This window comes from Haliotis rufescens, unplaced genomic scaffold (assembly GCF_023055435.1).
Source record: "Haliotis rufescens isolate VD_foot unplaced genomic scaffold, xgHalRufe1.0.p SCAF_2, whole genome shotgun sequence".
NCBI lineage: Eukaryota > Metazoa > Mollusca > Gastropoda > Lepetellida > Haliotidae > Haliotis > Haliotis rufescens.
Window position 1 is genome coordinate 69237104 of NW_025963890.1, and position 12361 is coordinate 69249464.

A 12361-nucleotide genomic window follows, 5' to 3' on the forward strand; every position below is an offset into this window, starting at 1 on the left:
TTCCGGTTGAAACACAAGCAGCATAGGTGCATGCTATCGCAATGTCCGTGATGTTTTCTTGTTAATTTATATGGAGAGTGAGAGTGTTTTTCCCTTGACTACGAACACAACGTATGAATTATATAGTGTCTAGTTGAATGAGAACCTCGTCAATTATGTATAGTGTGATGGCATGCTGTTTAAAAATCGTTTAATCCATGAATGAATGTTCCAGTACGAATGATAAAAAAAAACCGATTCAAGTTTATTCTGCAGTGTAGTGTGAACAATAATAAGATATAAGGTCTGTTTATAATTTAGGTATGTTTGTTCTCGTGGTCGGGCAAGTGAATGGATTATAAAAGTGAAAATCTTAATTTTTCATTGCTATTCAAGTGCTAGCGTGGATGCTAAGATGCAGTCCAGCTACAAACCGGGTATTAACTGGTAAGCCTCCGATTTGGACACGTTTCAAACAACACTGTGACTTTACATTTAAAGGTCCACTAGCTGCTAAGTCATAATTAGAGCACGTGAACCATTTAATGACTTTCATGGGTGACAAAGGTCGGGAAATATATGGAACTTTTACATGGATTCCAGCAACAGAAGTAAATCCAGGGGAAAATGAAACACTTCAACAGGGTGTGTATACACAAAATATTCCCAGTGCATAGCCCCTAAAAGATACCAAATATGTGTAACTGAAAAAATTCATGAATGTAACTTTGGCAATTGTCAAAAAATTTAAAATATTGGTACAAGACTCTGGTCTTGCAGATGCAGACCGTATGTTGCGAGCTGCTATTGTGCTCCGTTTTCTTCATGCCACGAAAAGTGTCCAGAAAGAGACGATGGACGACATTAGACATTGCAGTTGCCATCAGACAAAATCATGACCCCCAAGAGACTCAAATTGATAGATGATGATGAAGACCCGAAAGTGTATGTGATAAACTCACGCAGTCAAGGGGAAACCAAAAATACCCAAGACAAAACACACGTAGAAGATAAAGCCTCGATTAAAAGACAAAAGCGTCTCAGAAAAATGTGGATTTGATAAATCACATACAGACTGCCTGGCTAAGCATGCAAGGTGCGATGCCTACTACGCCAACGTCATAGAGGTTGATCGTAACATGGGTTTGAGTAGTTCAACAACAGCTGATGCACTTAAGTCACAAATAAGTCGACATGGCATACAAGACATTCTCAAAACAGATAATGGACCACAGTACGCCTCACGTGAGTTCACGTTATTCTGTGAAGACTAAGGTTTTCAGCATATGACCTACTCACCTTAATTTCCACAATCAAATGGAGAAGTGGAAAGATCTGTACAAACAGTTACGAGAATGTGGAGAAAGAATAGTGACAAACATTTAGCGCTATAAGATTATCGCACTACTCTCATGGAAAACTATAATTCCCCACCTCGCAGTTGGGTATGAGTAGCAGACCACGAAAAAGGTACCCACCCTAAAGCATTGGACGTGGTCAAGGGTTGATTAGAAGACAAAGAGCTCCAACGTCATCAACGGTAACCTCCCAAAACCCCTACATCCCATTTCCCCTACAGCTTAAGACAACAAAGTTGACGGTTCATGGCACTGCTAATCCCTAGTCTATTACCTATTTCATACAATGGAACAACCCAAGAAACACGAATAGATTGAGATAAATATTAAATTACGATTACGATATTATTCAAATTTCATAATACATTATAATAAAATGTTCATTTTTCAAAATTCATAATACATTATAATAAAATGTTCATTTTTCAAAATTCATAATACATTATAATAAAATGTTCATTTTTCAAAATTCATAATACATTATAACAAAATAATAGTGTACGCAAGTCAGTCTCTCGACGTTCTTAGTGTGAAGATAACCATCAAATAGGACTTGGGGCTTTCCTCTCTGTGACATAACAAACATAGCGAAGCCCAGACATGTTGATGTCATGTTAGTCTGACTGACTGATATAGAAGATTTAACGTGCGCTTTCCGACTGCAGCGTATTTCGCACACGGGCCTGGCCAGACCATTTAGTGTATTCCGAGAAGGGTGAAAGTGGTGTGTGCAACACAAGAGGGGGGCTTTTAGGGGTTGCTTATATCGATTTTTGAAATTTTAAAATTTGGAATAAATGCCGAGGTGGATGGAGGAGGGAACTAAGGGAGCTGGGTGAGGTGGGTATTTGTATGTTTATTGGATTTTGGGTTGGTAGATTAATTAGTTTTTAGATGCGCTTAATTAGGCCTGTTTTGATTAGGAATACGCCTAGGGCCTTGAAGTTTTCTAGTTTATTTTGAGGGTTTAGTATTTCATCTAGAGTAGGAACCTTATTTAGATTGAGGTTGGTTTGTAGTGTGGTTCTGTGTGTTTGGTAGTGGGTGCAGTGGATGAGTGCGTGTTCTGTGGTTTCGGGTTGTTTGCAGTGGGGGCAGTTGCCTGTGGTGTGTCTTTTAAGTTGTTTTAGGTGGTTATTTAGGTTCGTGTGTCCTGTTTGGAGTTTTGTAATTAATCTGTCAATTTTTTTAGAGGGGTGAAGGATTTTAGGTTTGGCTAGTGGTTTTCTGAGCACTTTTTTGATTTGGCTATTTGAGTTTTGATATTGATTATGCCATTTTTTGGTTATTTTTTGTTTGTTTACACTTTTAATTTCTGATTTTGAGATGGGTAGGTTTAGGCTTATTTCTGGGATTTTGAGAGATAATTTAGCTGCTTTATCGGCGCTTTCGTTGCCGTAAATTCCTACGTGGGCGGGGATCCACAAGAAGGTTATTTGTTTGCCTGCTTTTGTTAGGTCGTTGGAGCTTTTAAGTATTTGGTTTATTAATTTAGGTCGTTTTTTTGTATTTTTGTTTTGGAGGGCTTGTAGTCCACTAAGCGAGTCAGTGAGAATTAGGATTTTTTTGTGGTTTTTTGATTGTTGGTTATGCAGGGCTGAGGCCATGCCCATAAGTTCGGCCGTGAATATAGATTGGTTGTTTGGGAGTCGGTAAGATTGTGTGGATATAACTGGTTGTGTGGTATGGACTCCGAAACCTGTGTGTTTGGAGATCGGGTCTGAAGATCCGTCAGTGTATATGTGACACCAATTTGGCCAATTTTCGTGTATGTATGAAAGTGTGGTTGTTTTAGCTATGTTTGGGTCGGTTTGTTTATTTATTTGGTTAGTTAGTGTTGTGTCTATTTGGGGTTTTTTGAGTTTAGGGGTGAAGATATTTGATTTTTTGCAGTTTTGTTTAAGATTTTGAGTTTGGTGTTCATTGAGGTAGTTAGTTATTCTTTGGGATATTGGGGTGAGTAAGGGGTGTTTGCGAGCTAGAGCTTGGTTTCTTGGGCTAATGTTTTGGTTAATTAGGTTTTGGATGAGAGGGTTTGTTTGGGACGCGGCCCAGAAATTAAGGCTTAGATGTTCCCTGCGTAGATTTAGTGGCATTTCTCCTGTAAGGGCCTGAAGTGAGGTGTAGGAGGTGCCATGTTGGGTGCGTGTAATTAGTTTAAGGGCTTGGTATTGGATTGAGTCAAGTTTTTTAGATAGAGAGTGGTTTAGGGTGTTGTATATGGCGCAGCCGTAGTCTAGTTTTGATCTTATTAGTGCTGTATAGAGTGAGAGGAGGGTATCTTTGGAGGCTCCCCAGTTAGAGCCGGTGAGACATCTTAGTGTGTTAAGGTCTTTGCTGCATCTAGTTTTTAGGTTTTGGACGTGAGCCTCCCAGGTGAGGTGTTGATCGAAAATAAGTCCTAAGAATTTGGTTTGTTTTTGGAATTTGATTGTTTGGTTGTTTAGCTGGAGGATTGGGTAGGCAGGTTTCATGTTTTTATGTTTGAATACTACTCCTGTTGTTTTATCTGAGTTAAGGGAGAAGCCCCATTTGTCTGCCCATTGTTGTATTTTATTTAGAGATTTTTGGATTAAGTTTTCTGCCATTTTAATGCTTTTAGTGCGGATCCATAGGGCTCCATCATCCGCGAATTTTGAAGTGTTTAGTTTAGGGGATAAGCCCTCGAATAGATCATTTATCATTATATTGAAGAGGGTTGGGCTGAGAATGCTGCCCTGGGGAGTGCCATTTTCTAGGGGACACTGGTCCGATAGCGTATGGTCTATACCCACGGTAATTTTGCGATTGTTAAGGAAATCTTGGATGAAGTTTATTATTTGGCCTTTTAGTCCTATTTTTTTTAGTTTTTGTATTAGCCCGTGGTGCCATACCATATCGAAAGCTTTAGAGAAGTCGAGGAATATGCCTATGGTGTATTGCTTGTTTAGCTGTCCTGTTTTTATATCCTGTTCTAGTCGGGCGAGGTTATCGAGAGTTGATCGGCCAGGAGTGAAGCCGCTTTGGTCGGGGTTTATGATGTTGTTTTGGTCTAGGTAGTGCTGTAGCCTATTTTTAGTCATAAGTTCCATTATTTTGCAGAGATTTGAGGTTAGGGATATGGGCCTATAGGAGTTTGCCTGATCTGCTGGTTTATTTGGTTTAGGTATTGGGATTACTAGAGCTTCCTTCCATGAGGATGGGACCTGTCCGTTTAGGTAAACTAGGTTGTATAGTTTAAGTAAAGTTTGGAGTAGTTTGGTAGGTAAGTGCTTGATTATTTGGTAAGAGGTGAGGTCTAGGCCAGGGGCTGTTCCTTTTTTTCTATTGTTTAGTAGTCATGTTAGTCAGTTTCAAGTATCTATATACTAAACCTAGCCATCTCAACTGTAAATCGTCCATCTCAGTTTCTCAGTGTAATAATTGTTTCTTCCTATTGTTATTTTTGTAATTTTTAAAAATTGTCTTCTCATCATATAGGCATCTTTCATTACACTTACATTATTTAAAAAAAAAAAATTCCCCTAGTCCCCTAAAGCTATACCCCTTTCATTTCTACTACCTCTACTCCAGACCTTAATCTCTCCTTTAGGTGAGTTCATAATACCAGACAGGTAAATGCCGCGTGTTGTTTTAACTAATTGTAGGGGAACTAGGTTGTAGGGGAAATGGGATGTAGGGGTTTTGGGAGATAACCTCATCAACACAGGCAAGCAGGTGATCCTGTCAACATGGCTCCAATAAATGGAACTGTTACCCGCTGTTGTAGCTGGTCATCACAAGCCTCCAAGATATTTGGCGGTACAATGTAGTGGCAGAAAATACAGAAGAAATAGGCGACATCTGGACTGATCTACATTTAAAGCACAAATGGGTAACCATGATAACCAACACGGAGCTAGTGCAGCTTCTTCTTATGGACCATCACAAGTGCAAACCTAAACATTCAACTCAGCCGAGTTCGCCCGTGAACTCTAAACCATGTGAGGCGTGACCTAAAAACAGATGAACAGTCTACTCATTTATTCTAGTATAACAGTTAAAGCAAGAGTCATTGCTTACTGATGAAATAAATATTTATTTTGAGTTGTAAAATCATCAAGCTGATACAATTTTATTGTTGTGAAAAGTACACTGATTTGTATTGCAGGTTATTTACTACGTGTATCGTAATCATGGTCTTTACGACATCTCAATAAAGCCAGTCTCCTCGTCTACCCTCACAATTGCGAAAATATCTATTTCGCTGTAAACCACATTGCAGAGGCGGGACATCGTGGTTGGATGGGTGCATGCATGTATGTATGTGTTTCATATTATATGCTCAGAATGTTCTTCTCACATTAAGCAAACGGATGTTTGTTCGATTGTGTTTGATGCAATCTATCTGTTTTTGGCATTTGGTCATACCGATATAATGCTCACATTTCTTGTCCTGGTAGATCGCCTCCGTGGTCTCATGGTAGAGCGTCCGCCCGGAGAGCGGAAGGTCCGGTGTTCGATCCCCGTCCGCGTCATACCAAAAGACGTTAAAAGATGGTACTTGTTGTTACCCTGTCTGGCGCTCGGCATTAAGAGGCTGAAATAAGGACTGGTCGGCTCGGAGTCAGTATACTGTGTCTGAGTGGGATTTTCATGTTAAACTGCGGCATGGTATCTCAGTGAGCTAGCACTATAAATCGGCATCAGTCCGGACTAGTACAAGCAGCCACACACACACACACACACACGTACATGCACGTCGCTATATAAGTGCAATAATCTTAGACGCGACGTTAAACCCCATTTCACCACCTCTTGTCCTGGTAGATAGTTTCCCTTTTGCACGATGTGAGATCCTATATAGTGGCATTTTACAGGAGATAGATTAAGCTTAAAGAATATCACAAGGAAATCCTGAACTCAAAACAATGAAACATACAAGCATACAGGGTAGGTATTTTTTTCTACTTCGTTTGTGTGAGTTTCAATGATTAAGAAAGGTATAGGTCATTTTCCACTCGCGAACTTTCTGGAAGATATATTTTGATTTATAATGCTAAAAAGACATGCACAAATAACCTAATTCTACGCTAAATAAAATCAGTATCGATACGAATATTTAATCAACTGGCACAGTTTCCAAAGCCTTTTACTTCTCCTAGTGATTGGTCACTTGCCCCGGGATAGCATTGCTATCTCACGCTGCAGTGTGAAATTGTATCGTTAACAATATGAGTTGAATCATTTCACTGTGTGGCTGTTCAGGTTCAGACCGGTTGTTGATTGGGTTGAACATTGTTGTTTCTAAGTTTAAGCCGTGAACGTCCAAGCTTTGTTTCGGTTGCACGCTCGTTTTTAAACCGAATGAAAATAACGTCGTTAAATGTGAGTCCCGCAGCGATTCGACATATTTTCGACGTCCCGCAACTGGGACGTGGCTCATACAAGGCTTCCTGATAGCAAAATCGGTGTTGCGACGTGTCGCAAGATTACGATTATTGCTAGTTATTTACGCATATTTGTGATAACGCATACTTTACGATAACATCCTTCATTGATCACTTGTACATAACAATAACATGAGGCCACAACTTTGATCATAACATCTAAATTTATCTTCAGTAGTATTTCATTTGTTTATCTTTAAAAAACTTATATGACATTTGATAAAAAAATAATGATAAAATTTCAATCAAGAGAATTCTCTGAATAATCGATGACGCTACTGGGAAACACCCAGCTTATTTTTCCTCCGTCACAAAAGAGCTCACTGTTCTTAGCTCGATGATAGCGTGTATAACATAATATATTCGTATAGAGAGAAAAAATCACACCCTTCTATATACATAGAGACAAGGAGTGACACCCGCCATCTTGGTTCTTATTCAAGATTTCGCACTCGGTTCGAATCACAGCTCGATATCGCATGGAATATGAATGTCACTTATTTCATCATATTGGCACCTGCTTAACAAACCATAGACAAAGTAACCAACTGACCTTGAGGTCTTTTTTATCAGGGTAGCGTCCGTAGTAGCGTGATTTTGTTTGGGGAGGATATTATATGTTTAAGGGCGAGTGGTGCGTGTCGACATTACCGCGTCTCTCCCTGCACAGCGTACAGCGTTTGTAAAATGAATAATAACGTTCGACAGACCGCCTCGTGTGATTAATTATATTCACAGCGAGAGGGGAAAATAATAACACGATAACAACTGACGCTATTGCAGTGGGTGTCATAAACGCCCACGCTTCTTGTCAAATGAGCGATCAATCGTGCAGTGGCGCTGACGAAGTGTTTTACGTGCGTTATAATTTTTTTGAAGTAACTATAGGGCGTTTAGATGTCAACAATGCATGATCAAATGTGTGAAAAACATTGAAGTGGGGCACCCTTTCTTTCCTGTCTTGCTGCTGCCCAGTCAGTTCACAAAGTGTACTCAGTCGAGAAAGTAGAACATAGAGTACAGGCATCCATGGAGAGAGAGAATGAGACACGGAGGGAAAGAGAGAGGGAGAGAGAGGGGGAGGCATGAAAGAGGAGAAGGTTTGTGTCTGAGAGAAAATGTGTCTTTGTTAGTGAGATATGTCTTTATGAGAGACGACCCGTGAAGATTCCGGGGTAGAATAAGTCTTCAGCAACCCATACTTGCCGTAAAAGGCGAGTATGCTTGTCGTAAGAGGCGACTGACGAGATCGGGTGCTCAGGCTCGCTGACTTGGTTGGAGGATGTCATCGAACCCAATTGCGTGGATCGATGCTCATGATATCAATCCTGGATTGTCTGGTCCAGACTCGATTATTTACAGACTGCCGTCATATAGATGGTATATTACTGAGTGCGGCGTAAAACAACCAACCAAATTTATGAGAGACATAGAGGAATGATTAAATACTAACATAGCACTGAATGTAAGACACGATGTAAGTAGTAGTATATAACAAACAACTGTATTGTCACTAATGTCGCGTCAGCACCATACCCGTGCTCGTGGGTTTCACCGAAGTGGTAAACGTCTGATACTTGCATCACTTCGGGCTTTCCTCCCACATTAAGCTGACACGCCGCGATATAACTGGAATACTGTTACAAGCGGCGTTAAACCCAACTCACTCACTCACTCACTCACTCACTCACTAATGTCGCCTGTTTCTATATCAAGTTTGGTGTCCAAATATATCAGAATCATATACCTACAGGGAAATAACATGTTGGGGAGAAAAGTATCAAAATACAACTGGTATATTTGATTTCATATAGTCTGGAACTACAGAGCAAAATAACGCTCTTTACTCTAACGCCAGGTTAAGTTACGTGTTATTCAATGAAGGCGTGAGGGTATTGTCAAGTATATAAAAGAAACTGTTGACAGTAATCCTCCTGACAAAGGGTCATCTTTCGTGTGTGACGGATTTTGTATGGCGGAGCTTTGTGACTCCAATACACAGTATTATTGCACGTTCTTTCCGCCGCTCGCTCGTACATATTTCACAATGAAAGTTCAATTTATAGACTATGCGTGCGTGCGTGTGTCTGCGTGGGTCTGCGTGTGTGTGTGTGTGTGTGTGTGTGTGTCCGTGTGTGTGTGTGTGTGTGTGTGTGTGTGTGTGTGTGTGTGTGTGTGTGTGTGTGTGTGTGTGTGTGTGTGTGTGTGTGTGTGTGTGTGTGTGTGTGTGTGTGTGTGTGTGTGTGTGTTTATACTTATACCCACGGTTGTTATCAAACTTGGCGATGGGTTAGGCCAGTTGTGAAAGCTTCCGGGTTCGATTCCCGACATGGGAATAACATGGCCCATATCGCCCATATCGCTTTGATATTGGTAAAAACGGCGTCAAGCCTCCCCAACTCACATTTATCGAAGCAATACTGGCCGAGTGAGATGGTGGTTTTCCTTAGTATTTCAGTTCCATCAAAACATAATGTGGAAGGAAAGAGACAGAAGTCCGAACGATCAAAGGGTCAAATCATCGAATACACAATCAGCGAATCTTGGCACAACTAAGGGCCGCAATTCTGCACAGCGAATTGTTGTGCCTCCGTCCCTTGTGACCCGACAAGTGAAGTTAAGAATTGAATTTCAGTTCAGTGTTCAGTCTGGTGTGAACAAGCAAAGATGAATTCAATTCTTGATTTTTCAACTGGAGAAGTAACTCTCAGTCGTTGCAACTGCCTTAATATGAAAATGAATGACCAAGCATTGCCTTACACAAAGTGTTCCTACCTGAGACAAGACGTTCCACAGCTGATGCCGCCTCTGTCGCTACTAGGGTGTGCTTGCCTTTGCAATATGACGTTGTACCTGTGTCCGTGCGGAAACGAAAACTGTGAAATGTTTGTTACATTGTCTTGATATTGACTTTGGTTATTGCCTCTGTTCACTCTGCAGTGAATTCAAAACCTGAGTGAGTGAGGTTTTACGCCGCTTTCAGCAACATTCCAGCAATATCAAGGTTGAACCCATGTCTTCGGAGTGATGAGTAGTATAGTGGTAGCAGTAGTAGTAGCAGCAGAGGCAGCAACAAAAGTAGTAGTAGTAGTAGTAGTAGTAATAGTAGTTGTAGTAGTAGTGGTGTAAGTTGTGAGTGAGTTTGGTTTTACGCCGCTTTTCAGCAATAATCCAGCAATTTCACCACGAGGGACACCACCAATGCGCTTCACGCATTGTGCACATGTCGGAGATCGAAACCGGTTATCTGCGTGACGAGTGAACGCTTTAACCACGAGGCTATCCGACCGCCCCTGTTTTTCCTTGGAACACCTGCTGGCTGAATTTAGCTGCACCACACACTTTTAAGTCCATAGTCATCAGGTTGTGCTTCTCTAATTCATAGTATCGTTTATCTCAACCATGTAATGCGCGCGTGTGTGCGCGCGTGTCATCAGAGGTAACTAAATGGATCGGGTGGTCAGGCCCACTGACTTGATTGATACTACTGCAGTAGTAGTACCGTCGCCACAGAGCTTGAATATTGCTGATTGTGGCGTTAAAAAACAAAGTTGTAGCAGTAGTAGTAGTAGTAGTAGTAGTAGTAGTAGTAGTAGTAGTACATTTTTAAATTGCAACAAATATAAGATATTGTTATGAAAGTTATGCGGGCAAGTTTTCATGTTCTATAACAGTCCTTTTCTTTGTGTCACCTGTACGTGTTGACCTTGTGGTGAAGGCTACAAAGCAGCCAATCATTGAAGACGCCCACCTGGGATGACGTCATCTGACAGCGGGTCATGGGGTCATACTTGTGATCGAAGTGTTGACCAGGAAATAGCAAGGTGATGTCATCAAGACGCCGGGGAACCCAAACATGAAACCAGGAAAATATCAGCGTGCCTCGATGATCCTCCATGAGATTTAATCTAACATTGCCTGATTGTATTACAAACATCCGGGGACAACCGGTAAGCACGCGTTATCACGAATTAGTGGGTAAGGTGATTTACGTCTGAGCAACGGTCGTCTGTAAATATCTGAGTCTGGATCAGGAATGCTAGTTGTATATAACATGAGCAACTATCTTCACAATCAGCCAGGTTCCACATTGTGACCATCCGATCCTCAGTTGTCGATTCTATTGACAAGCATGGTCTCCTAAAGAGCCAACGAATGATTGAAAACTGACAAAAAATAACTGGGAAATAACAATAATATCTCTTAAGCGGCTACACCTGCAGAAAGAGAGGACAGGCCGCCCTGAAATATAGAAATTAGCCATAACAACTCAGTTATATATACAAAATAGGTGAACGAGATTAATGAAAATACTCTTTCACCACTGAAAGCAATGCACTAAGACATGGTTGAGGTTAGGACAGTGAGAAGTACAGACGCTACGCCCACACAAATATGTAGCTTCCCACAACGCTCATAAGGAAAATTGTCATACCCCGGGATAAAAACAAACCGCGACACAAAAGAAGGTGATGCAGGTCAGTCAGACGTGAGAGACGGCAGTAGACTTAACGTACTCCTGATCCTCTAAACATTAACTACCACACAAACCCTTAACTAACTACCTCCTGACTAACTGCCATGCTACATCCTAACTACCACACTACCTCCTAACGAACTACAACACTATCTTAACTACCACACTAACCCTAGTGATTGAAGGAGTGTGGTTTTACGCCGCTGTTAGAACTAGTCCAGCAATATCATGGCGGGGGACACAAGAAATGGGCTTCAGCCATGTGAGGAATCGAACCCGGTTCTTCGGCGTGACAAGCGAACGCTTTAACCACTAGGCTACCCAACCGCCCCGACTAACTCCTACCTTACTGCTCCTACTACCACACTAACTCTTTAACTACCCAAAACATCCCAAATACCACTCTAACTCTTAACTACCCCAGTAACTTCTAACTACAACACTAAACTCCATGAAGTCTTCACTACCCCACCAATCCCCAACCTCCACTCAAACTCCTAAGTACCACACTAACTACACACTGCCACACTAACTACACACCGCCACACTCCCACACTAACTACACACCGCCACACTAACTACACACCGCCACACTCCCACACTAACTACACACCGCCACACTACACACCGCCACACTAACTACACACCGCCACACTAACTACACACCGCCACACTCCCACACTAACTACACACCGCCACACTACACACCGCCACACTAACTACACACCGCCACACTAACTACACACCGCCACACTCCCACACTAACTACACACCGCCACACTAACTACACACCGCCACACTTACTACACACCGCCACACTAACTACACACCGCCACACTAACTACACACTGCCACACTAACTACACACCGCCACACTCCCACACTAACTACACACCGCCACACTAACTACACACCGCCACACTCCCACACTAACTACACACCGCCACACTACACACCGCCACACTAACTACACACCGCCACACTAACTACACTCCGCCACACTCCCACACTGACTACACACCGCCACACTAACTACACACCGCCACACTAACTACACACTGCCACACTAACTACACACCGCCACACTAACTACACACCGCCACACTGCCACACTAACTACACACCGCCACACTAACTAC

At 41.8% G+C, this 12361-nt stretch overlaps 1 protein-coding gene across 1 annotated transcript in view; it reads right to left on the bottom strand.

Annotated features, from left to right (window-relative positions):
- LOC124115365 overlaps positions 1 to 9551 on the bottom strand; it is a 32808-nt gene extending 23257 nt beyond the window's left edge. Inside the window, exon 1 of the mRNA XM_046476312.2 lies at positions 9521 to 9551. The gene's annotated coding sequence lies outside the window, so the exon portion shown is untranslated. The remainder of the gene's footprint in view (positions 1 to 9520) is intronic.
- Positions 9552 to 12361: the final 2810 nt, after the last annotated feature.